This window comes from Euleptes europaea, chromosome 5 (genome assembly GCF_029931775.1).
Source record: "Euleptes europaea isolate rEulEur1 chromosome 5, rEulEur1.hap1, whole genome shotgun sequence".
In the NCBI taxonomy this organism is placed as follows: Eukaryota; Metazoa; Chordata; class Lepidosauria; order Squamata; family Sphaerodactylidae; genus Euleptes; species Euleptes europaea.
Window position 1 is genome coordinate 64,188,153 of NC_079316.1, and position 11,922 is coordinate 64,200,074.

Genomic DNA, 11,922 nt, shown 5'->3' on the forward strand with positions numbered 1-11,922 from the left:
GTTGTCTTGTGGTCTTTGAGTTGTGCGGGTGGTTGCTTTGCTTGCTTCTGCACTCACTGCCCCGCGAAGGGGCGGCTCTACTGCAGTCAAAACCAGACCGAGAAAACACTTCCTCAGAGGGGGAGAGGGAGGTGGGGGAGCAAAGCTTTCTGTTTCCCCCTTCTTCCTTTCCCATAAACGTTTCTCTGAGATTGGGGCGGTGTGGTTAGGGACTACCGGCTGGCCTGGCTGAGCTGCAGTTTCACCCCGCCACAAGGACAATTGTTATCTCGGTCAAACAGTTTTCTGCCACTCCTTGGGGAGGTGGAGGGTAAGTCTGCCTCGCCAGTCGCCACTCGCCACACACAGAACTGTCCCGAACACCGGTCTGCACCAGAGGGTTTGGCACTTGCAAATTTCACGCCTGGGAGCATGATCGGTTTCTGGCCACGCCCGGCGATTTGACAGGTGTCAATCAAGGTTGCTTTAACTTAAGCGGATGGCACCTGGTTTTCAGAACAAAAGAGAAGTTTGGCCTTTGAGGCGAATGTCCATCTTTTTTTGGGGGGGCCCTATCACCTATCACAGCTTCTTCACTCAGTTAGTAGGCTGTCCGAAACGTGGACAGCGAGCTGGAGCACTTGCAGCCAGTGCTCCATCTTCTCCATCAAACAGCTTAGGCAACCACGGACCTCATTAGGAAAGACAGGATGTCGCGTTTACGGTGGTCGTGAGTCCCGCGCACCTAATCTTTGCAACCGGGGATTGCCAAAAGCCGCTGGGCAGCCACACCTCAAAGTGGAAGATATACATTACACAGGAAAAGACTCTCTGAGAAAAAGAAGGGGGGCGTATGTCTTTCCCTTCCTCCAGCCACTTTTTGTAAGAGAGTTGGGTGGTCAATTAATTACTTCCTCCAGCCCGCGGAGCTGCCATGGGTGCAATGCTTATATTTCGCGCTTCACCCCGGCATGCAGTTTGTGAATTGCGTGGGCTCTCTCAGTCCAATGTATTGCATTGCATCATTTGCTTGAATGTGCAAATGCAGCCGAGCCGAGTCACGGACGGTCTATGCTTTGCGATGGGCAATTGGGGGAGGGCTTCCGGGATCCATATCTTGCCTCCCTAGGACCCCATCGTCACCAAAATTGGCAGTCCTTTCAATAAGGGTCACAAGAAGCAATGATGAAAGTTTTGAACGTCCAGCTCTAACCCCCCCCCCCGCAGCCGCGGGAGGCCAAGAGTGATTGTTTAAAATTTAAATGGCAATATTTGGCCGAATATTTTGCCGAACTTTAATTTCTCGCCGAATTTAACGGATCCGAATCGGGGGAGTTCAGACTTCGGTGTGTACTGAATCCAGACGGGCCGAATTCGGCTGAATCCGAACTATACCGATTTTTTTTATTTTCAACAGCCCTACTAGCAACTATCTGGAGGTTGGCAACTCTAGGTGTACGCTGCAGGTGGATTTTCAATAGTGAGGGGAGTTTATTCTATATTTAAAATTTGGTTTTGGATTCCATCTTGGGCCATGGGAAAGATGGGATATAGATATTTTAAATGATTAATAATTACAGAGAATATGAGATGTATCTATAGAATAAACGCTTATCTTCTTCCAGAACACTATTCCCTGCCAGTATTTCACAGCTGAAAATAGGTTGATGGAGCCATGTGTGTTCTTTGCTGCCCCTAAAATTCTCCCTTCATCTTGTATTACATGGGGGGACACAAACTGCTCAAATCAGCATACAGGCATGAAGAGTTACTAGTAAAGTAGGCAGGTGAAGGAGATGTGTAACGTCAACCACAATTCCCACTTCAGTGCAGAGTGTGGCAACGAGTCTGTCTGGAATTTCTCTTGTTGGCGATGGTTAGAACACCTCAGGTGAGTGATGCATTGCTGTGAGTGCTGAACTCTTTCAACGACAAACAGTGGGAGATGGAAGAGAGAAGTGCTGGCATGAACTTACAAGAAGAAGAGTTGGTTTTTATACGCCGACTTTCTCTACCACTTAAGGGAGACTCAAATTGGCTTACAATCATCTTCCCTTCCCCTCCCCACAACAGACACCCTGTGAGGTAGGTGGGGCTGAGAAAGCTCTAAGAGAGCTGTGACTAGCCCAAGGTCACCCAGCTGGCCTTATGTGTAGGAGTGGGGAAACAAATCCAGTTCACCAGATTAGCCTCCACCACTCATGTGGAGGAGTGGGGAATCAAACCCGGTTCTCCAGATCACAGTCCACCACTCCAAACCACTGCTCCTAACCACTGTACCACACTGGCTCTCAACTTAGAAAACGTTCTAGGATGCTTCCAGATGGGGGGCATGAAAACTCAGCCCTGCAATAGCAGCAGCAGCAAGCAGGGTAGGAACAGGTGGGAAGGAATGACATCCACACACCCTGTTCCCATAGCCCTTGCTCTGCTGCTGTCCTTCTCCCACTTCGGCTCCTCTCAGTTGTACCTGCATATGACAAAGGAACTCCCATAGCCCATAGACTACTTTTAAAGGGTATTTTTATTTTCCCCAGCCATGCTGTAGCACAGCTCAGTAAAAAAATGAAAAACAAAAACCTTTAAAGGGTTGAAAAGAGGTAGAATGAGAAGCTCACCTCCACCATTTGGAAGGCCATTCTCTCTGTCCTGGCTACATGGGTGCATCTACCCCTTTAAACTGCAGAAATTTTATCTGGAATCAAGAGGCAGCTACCCCTTTAAACTGCAGAAATACGATCAAGATCCCTACAGTTAAAAGTGATGTGGAAACTGAACAGTCCAACTAAAAGCTGAACTGGAATACAACTCTGGGCTTTCTCCCTTAAAATCCAGCACTAACCACTATACTACACTGCTCCAGATTGTAAACATGGTTGAGGTTTGAAAAGTGAAAAGCTCATACTTTCCTCTCTTTCAGAACAGTAAATTGCTTGATTGAGGGTAGATGAAATCTCTCCTCAGCTTAAGGACATGTCTGAGTGTTCTGAGTGGAAGATACGTTACCTTCTGTCCTCTTAAGGAAGGCTTCTGGTAAATGTTACCTTGGGAGCAATCTACACGGGTGTCTCTGCCAGCTCCCCCCCCCCAAATTATAAGTATCCCCCAAGTAACTTTCTAGAGAGGTTGGTGCTTGCCATTCATGCCCATCTGTATAAGGTGAGGAAAAGGAGGTAAGGGCTTTCCTATGGCCTAGTGATATCCCCTGATGTTGTTAGGTTCTGGGCCATTATCCTTTTTGTCCACTGGATAAAGCAGCCATGACTATATTAGGCCACAATTTCAAACACCGTAGAGTTTTCAGACCCTTCACTTATACTGATTATTTAATCTAAGAACAATAGGCCCAAACTAATAATAAAAGTTTAGCTCCTCCATCATAAAAATCTGGGAAAAATTACTCCTCCTTTGCTGCTTGTAAAACAGAAGAACCAAGGTCCTTTCGTGCGTCGCAGTTGCAAACGATCCTACATAGTCCAGAGAAGCGTATATTAAATTATATATATTCCTGGCACCAGCTGTGCAATGTTCAGCTGTGTTTTTGCCTTCTTTTTGCCTGGAGGTATAAGGGCTGGATAAGGTCAAAGGTGTGTCCGGAAGAAATGCCAAGGATCTCTTGCCGCTTGATTCCAGCCTGTGACTCGGAGCCTGCGGGTTGCAGCCTGGGGGCCTACAATAGCCAGCCTAGATTAAAAAGGACCTGCTCCGGATGTATTTGTTTTTGCTTTTTTATTTGTTTTGGTTCTTTAATTTGTTAGGAAATTTCTGTTATCCACTTTGAGTTCCTTAGGAGAAAAGTGACCTAGAAATGCCTTAATAAACAAATGATTCTCCATTATACTCCTTGAAACACTCTTTGGCATGGGGGGGTAGGGAGGAGGGTAAGAGTGATGGGGTGGGGAGGTAGAAAGAGAAAGTTGGGGGTGGAGGGGAGAAAGAGAAAGTGACACTGGCGGGAGGTTTTTGGGGCAGAGCCTAAGGAGGGCAGGGTTTGAGGAGGGGAGGGACTTCAATGCCACAGAGTCCCATTGCCAAAGAGGCCATTTTCTCCAGGTGAACTGATCTCTAGCGGCTGGAGATCAGTTGTAATAGCAGGAGATCTCCAGCTACTACCTGGAGGTTGGCAACCCTATGTATCAGGAAACAAGAACACCCCTTTATGCCTTGGTGGTTAAGTTACAGAAGCAGTCATTAGTTTGGGGGCAGCCAGCAAAATTCTGCCCTCCTGCATGCCCGCTGTATTTCCCTATGGAACAGTAGGTTTGAGGCCTGCATCAGCTGTGTGAGTGGTTAAAATAGTACATCTCAGGGTGTTGCCCACTGAGTTCATCAAATCATGTGTTTTCCTTTGCCAATAAAAATACATTTCAGTTTAATCCCATTAACAGTATAATAATTTATTGTACCGCTCTTGTATTAACAATACAGTGGGAAGTGACCTGCCCTATTTTACAACTCTTTAAGACTCTTTGGGTGCGTGCATTGCCAAACTGCCAACCAGCTCATTTTTCGGAAGCAGGTTTTAACTACGAAAGTGTAGCAAGGCTCTTGAAGTGTGAGCTGTTCAACTTACACAACTCTGTAATGTTTTGGAGTGAGTCATGTATGTGATTTTGCATGTGTCTGCAGTCTGGGCATTTTTCTGGCTAGAAGCATATATGAGCAAATCCTTTATGATATAGAGATAAAAACAGATCCTCAAACTGAAGTTTGCTGAAACGTTTCTGGAAAGGGAGGATTGACAAGTAGGAGTTTACATGTGGGGACCTGTAAGGAACTGGGAGGGATGGGGCATTCTCATTCTGCCTGCTTTTGCTTCTTTCCCTCTCCCTCCTTCTCTATCAATCTTCCCTCACCTCACCTCTTTCTCCCCTCACCCCTTCTGTGTCAATCTTCCCCCATCTTTTCCTCCACCTCTCTCGGACAATCTCCCCCTTCTTTCTCCTCTCACCCCTTCTTTCAATCTTCCCTCACCCCCTCTCTTTTTCCCACCACCACCTCTTCTTCCCTCACCCCTTCTTTCTCCCTTCATCCCTTCTGTCAATATCCCTCCTCTTTCTCCCTCAACCCTTTCCCTCAATCTTCCCTCACCCCCTTTCTCCCACCACTCCTCTGTAAACCTCCCCCGTTTTTCTTTGCCTTTCCCTTCTTTGCCTCCCCACCACATTGGCAGGGCCCCCTAGGAGCTGCCAGCCTGACTGCTGGAGCTGCGACAGCGGCAAAGATCCAGGAGAATGCTCAGATAAGTAATCCATTGTGCAGACATGATTGTTTTGGGGGGATTTAAACTCCCAAGCTTTTTTTTAAGTTATCAGATTTCTCTGCAACCTGCGCGCGGGGGTGGGGGGGTGTCCTCCAAGGGGGTTACCGCATTTGTATTCCCAGCGATGTATTAAGAGTTTGAAAATGTTATTAAAAAATACTGTTCGCGCTTTCTATGTATTCCCAGCGATGTATTAAGAGTTTGAAAACGTTATAAAAAATACTGTCCGCACTTTGGCCCCTTTAGCTGTGAAGACGTCTTCCAACCATTTATAAGCCGTGGTATCCAAAAAACCCTTTAAAGCGATGTTTTTTACAACATTTTCAAACTCTTAATACATTGCTGATAATACAAAGTGCGATAACCCCCCAAGTTTAGAGAAAAATCTCCTTTCTGTCAGCGTGGGCCCAATCTACAATTTAGGTATCAGTAGATCGTCCCACACTTCACTATTAGAATATATGACAAGTGGGGACCCACAAGAAATTTGCGGGAGCAGCTCTCCCATTCCCCCCACCATTGCTTCCTCCCCTCTCCCCCTACTTCTCTCATTCTATCATTCTTTCTCCCTCCTGCCACCCCTTTTCTTACTGTCTCTCCCCCATGCCTGTCACTTAGGGTTGCCAACCTCCAGGTAGTAGCAGGAGATCTCCTGCTATTACAACTGATCTCCAGCCGATAGAGATCAGTTCCCCTGGAGAAAATGGCCACTTTGGCAATGGGACTCTATGGCATTGAAGTCCCTTCCCTCCTCAAACTCCACCCTCCTCAGGCTCTGCCCCAAAATCCTCCCGTCGGTGGCGAAGAGGGACCTGGCAACCCTACCATTATGCATTCTAAATAGGGTTGCCAGGTCCCTCTTCGCCACCAGCGGGAATTTTGGGGGCAGAGCCTGAGAAGGGTAGGGTTTGGGGAGGGGAGGGGCTTCTATGCCATAGAGTTCAATTGCCAAAGCGGCCATTTTTCTCCAGGTGATCTGATCTCTATCGGCTGGAGATCAGTTGAATTAACAGGAGATCTCCTGATACTACCTGGCAGTTGGCAACCTGACTTCTAAACTGTCATATAGGAGCTGAGAACTGGAGAATGAGCGCAGTAATAGAGCTTAGAATGCAGGCCCAGACCCAGATTCCAATCACCTTTCAGCCAAGAGGTTCAATGGGTGGCCTTTGTCATTCTCCCTCAGCATAGCATCATAGAGATGTTTCTGAAGATAAAACTGGAGATGGAGGGAACCCGTATGTATGGTACCCTAAGCTCCGTGGAGGAACATTGAAACACTGATAAATCAGTAATATTTTTTGGAAAAATGGGGGCATGAAGATTGTTTGGGAAAAAATATTAATAATCTTTTTAGAAAGCTGTTAAAGCACCTACTCATTTCCTTGCATGTCTTGCCTATCACATGCATGATCTTATCTCCCCCAAGCCTAGGGTTGCCAGGTCCCTCTTTGCCACCGGCGGGAGGTTTTTGGGGCGGAGCCTGAGGAGGGCAGGGTTTGGGAAGGGGAGGGACTTCAATGCCATAGAGTCCAATTGCCAAAGTGGCCAATTTTCTCCAGGTGAACTGATCTTTATTGGCTGGAGATCAGTTGTAATAGCAGGAGATCTCCAGCTAGTACCTGGAGGTTGGCAACCCTACCCAAGCCCCAATTCTGTGTAATTCAGAGGAGATATTTCCATTGCTTTCAATGGAAAAACACGTTTTATAGGCTTAAAGTCCCTGTTTCAAACCCCACATATCCATGTAGCATGGCTGGGACCAGACTTCTGCACAAGACCCTGGAGAGCTGCTACCAGGGTAGATAGACAAGATGTGTGTGTCTGTAAAGTGCCATCAAGTCGCAGCCAACTTATGGCAACCTCTTATGGGGTTTTCAAGGCAAGAGACTAACAGAGGTGGTTTGCCAGTGCCTTCCTCTGCATAGCAACCCTGGTTTTCCTTGGTGGTCTGCCATCCAAATACTAATTAGGGTTGACCTTGCTTAGCTTCTAAGATCTTACGAGATCGGGCTATACTATGCTGCCTTCCCTCGATAGACAAGATAGATGTAAATAGATGAACCAATGATCTGACAGGATATGAGGCAGCTTCATGTGTACCCTTTGATCAACCATTGCCTAGCTGGGGAAATACAGAAATACCCAGATTATTTTCCGAAACTTTGGATCTCTTTTCCTAGGGAGATTCATGTGTCTCCCTCTATTGGTGTGTTCTATGAGTGGGTGAATACTTTTTGTTTGTTTGTTTCATTTGGCACACTCCTCCTCCCTGGTTTTGGTGCTGTGATTATATGTCTAATTTGAATTATTTTACATATTATTTTAAATGCTGTTTTAATGTTGATGCTTTCACGTTCACTGCTTTGGGGACCATATTTGTGTGGGAAAATGGCATTAAAGTGTTTTAAAGAAAATAAATAAATAAAATCCCAATATGCTGGAGAATACATTTCTGTCCTGCTGAGGTTCCACCATAACTCTAAATGTGGAGATCAGAACAGGATCCTAGCTAGAGAACTCAGTGTTCACATAATAGCAGGTATCTCCAAGCTTCTTCTTCCCTTAGTCATTTTCCACATTGAATATTTCTATTATGTCCTACAGTCTCTTTTGCATGTTCCGGGTGGCTTGGGATGGTTGCAGGCAAAATCTGAGATCTGAAATGGTGAAATGTCAGTGGGTGTAAGTTAAGTGAGCAAAACGAAAAGCATGAGCCACAGAAAACAGAGGAATGAGGATACAACCAACAGGAATAAGATGAGTCTGAGTTACGAGCTGCCTGGACATCCCACACATGGAAAAATACATAATTAGGATACATGCAGACAAAGTCCACACCCACCAAAATCTAGTTGCCATTCGGATCGCTTCCTTAGGGACTTTGCCATCTTATATATGCACTTCTCAATCGTGTGCATAGTAAGGAAACAGCACAATAGAAGAACAAGCTGAATGAGGATTTCACAGCGTTAATGGGAACTGGATTTATAATGGTAAGTAGCTGATAAGATATAACTTTCTTCAGGGCAATCTAGTTAGTATGGGAAAGCAAGAAGGATTAATGAGAACAGAAACACAACAGGGAAACAAGGTCAATTATTCAGCCATTGTGGGGGGGGGGGGAGGATAGTGTTAAGTGATCCAAAAGAATGTTTGTTCACAATATGAAAAACTCCCAGCATAAAAAGGCAATACAGCATGCCCTCTAGTGGTGGGTGGATGATGAATTACAGATATCTCAATGGTTCTTGAGGATTCAAATCCAAATCAAGGATTTTACAATTACCACACCCACCCCATCCCTTTATCTTCATTTGCTATTTCAGAATCTGTCCCAAGAGGCAGTGTCATAATTTAGGTGGGCAGAAATGGTGGATACGTAAATTGTCTCATCAATTATTGGTATTCTGGATTATGAGTTCAAAGAAGGACTGCGCAGTACAGAAGAAATATTTAAGGTCTTTGAATGAAGTCCTCCTTGAACTATGTTAATTATCTCTGTCAACCTTTTTTTCCCCATTATCTATTGCCAGTAAATTGACCAAAGCTCAGTACACAAAACTATAGGCAACTGACTACAGCCCCATTCTACAAGTGAATAAGTAATTGTCCAGTAAGACAGGTTGCATTGGATATTCAGTCCAGAAGTATGTTGTTGTGCTTTTAAGGGCGCCAACCCATAACATTTCTTTTCCATTGCCAAAATAAGTGTTTGTAGAAGGTGAAATCCAAATGCTAAAACTCTGATTTTTGTACAGAGCTAGAAGTAACAGTGTAGCTTTAAAATGAAATCATCATTTTTTAGAAATGCTTTCTATATGGAAATAAGCCCCATCTGTAATCTAAAAAATAGCATTTGCAAAAGTAAACATGTTTCGTGGCTAAAAAGCAGAATTTCTAAGTATTCCAAATAGTACAGAAAAATACACTAGATCTTTTCCCAGGTCATGCATTCACTTTAATGTATTCATGGCCAGTTTCAAGGATTACATACCTGACATCAATCCAATGACTCAAAGAGAATTAAGCATCAATTAATCAACCCACATTATCTTTTGTTCATTAACGTATCAGATTGTGACCATCCCATTAATATAATAGCTATTGTATTTGAATGTATATGGGGAAATGGTGGAATTGGCCAAGCTGGTTAATGGGAATCTTGAGAATTAGCATTGTTTCAACATTTTTACCCGTTCAGATAATCAAACCATGTATCAGGCAAGCCAAAATCTTCTGCACAAACTGCTCTAAGTACAACAAAATTAATAGTTTGAGGCGAGGGGGGTCTGGTGGAAACTTGATATTATATGAAAGCTAACCAAAGCCTAGAACTGTAATATTTTGGATTTTATTTTACAGTACAGCCATTACAAATAGATTTTTTTAGTTACCGTATCTCTTCACTTTGATTCCTGACTTGCATGCCATGATCCTCTAACCATGTAATGTGATGCAATTCTTCTGATTCCAGTGGTTATAAAAGTGCAGTCCTGAACAGAATTGAAATGACTGCATTTAGAACACTGTTTCCCAACCAGGGGTCCGTGGACCCCCAGAGGTCCGTGAGAACTAAATTAAGGTCCGCGAAACAAAGTTATAAACCCATAATAAATTAATATTTTCAATTAAAAGTTCTCTATTATAAAAATATATATTCAAATATTATTCTAAGTTTAATGTTTAACTAACAGTTATGATTAAAGTTTATTTTCAAATTCTCAGAATTTTTATTTTGAACCTTGGGGTCCCTGCACCAAACAAAAAAGTCCTAGTGGTCCCTGGTCAAAAAAAGGTTGGAAAACCACTGATTTAGAAGAACATAATTCTATTTAGAATTGCAATTTGAGTCTCCTTGGTGGACTCAATGCTAGAATGATGCCAATACGCATACTGATTCCAAATGTCCACGTTTTGTTCCTAGACATGTGTGTGTGTGTGAATTAGCTCCATTCAGAAGTCTGTCCACAGGTCATTAATGTTACCAATGTACCAGAGTCCCCATTACATACTAACAGTTTTTGGAAAAAATGTTAACAATAGTGACACCTTTATAGAGAGCCAGTGTGGTGTAATGGTTAAGAGCAGTGGTTTGGAGCGGTGGACTCTAATCTGGAGTACCAGGCTTGATTCCCCACTCCGCCACATGAGCGGCAGACACTAATCTGGTGAACCTGGTTTGTTTCCCCACTCCTACACATGAAGCCAACTGGCTGAACTTGGGCTAGTCACAGCTCTCTCTGCCCCACCTACCTCACAGGGTGTCTGTTGTGGGGAGGGGAAGGAAGGTGATTGGAAGCCAGATTGATTCTTCCTTAAGTGGTAGAGAAAATCAGCATATAAAAACCAACTCTTCTTCTTCTATATTGTGATTGCCTGGTGTCCTTTTGTTTATTAGTGTGGTGTTTACAGTGGCTTCAGACCAGGGAAATCCTTGCCACATTAGCAGAGTACCTTACCCAGATCCTCATAGGCCACCCTAATGCAACACCAGTGCCCCTTTATACTCAATTCTATCCCCGGCCTTCCCCTTTTTCATATAGAGTTTCCCCACACCCCAGGCTCCTTACTAGTCTCTTATCTAGAGTCCATGCCCCCATGCCGTCCCTTTAGCCAGTGCCCTAAAGTCTTCCCCAAGTCCATCCCTTTCCCCATCAGCCAAGCCTCCAGGGGTTCTGTGTGCTTTTCTAATGAGAAGTCAGAGGCACCTTTTATCCTCTGTCTGGCTCTGCTGCCACCTGGTCACTTCGCTTCTCTTTTCTGGCGTTCCCTTCGGGGAAAGAAGTCGGCCCTCCTGGATCCAGGTCAGCCAGCTTCCCTGGGGTCTCCCTCCTTGGAACAACCTCGGAGTCCTCTCCACAGCAGCCCTCTTTCCTTCTCTACCGGTTACCTTCCACAGCGCTCTCCTTTTGGGCACAGCTCAGAGGCGTCAGCTTCCTTCCTTTTCTCCTGCTGACCTGCGTCTTCCTTCTCTTTGAAAGCTTCTCCGCCCCCACATAGCCTCCAGCTGTTCCCTGGGTCAGCTTTAAAAGCACTCTCCTGGCCGTCCCTTCCCCACCCCTTCATCAGCTCCAGGGAATTACTTTCATCCTGGTTGTTTTCCCCTCCAGGCTGGCTGATTACCATCTCTTGGCACCTGTTGAGCCTTCCCGGCCCAGCCTGTCGGCCACAATTAATTTTTTATTGTTCATTTAAAAAATTGCCATGTTGTGATACAGCTACATTTCATTTTCAGATGCATTGCACATTATTTATTTGAGTTCCTTTTCACATATTTGGTTGCATTTAATACAAGGACAGAACATTATTTAAAGGTTTAGATGTAGTGTGGTACAGATTAGGATTGGAGAGACCCAGGTTTGAATCCCCACTCTGCCATGGAAGCTTGCTGGGTGACCTTGGGCTAGACTCACACTTTCAGCCTAACCTACCTCATAGGGTTGTTGTGAAGATACAATGGGAGTAGAACAATGCAATTCTCCCATCGGAGAAAAAGACGGGGTATAAATGAAGAAAACAAATAAATATAATATGCATATCAAAAAAGATCTGGTTCACATTATTAGTAATCCATAATAATGAAATAAACTGTTATTATGGATTATGTGAAGAAGATGTATATTAATAGTGATGAGCAAACTCTCACCACATTTAAGTTTGAAATACATTATAAATTT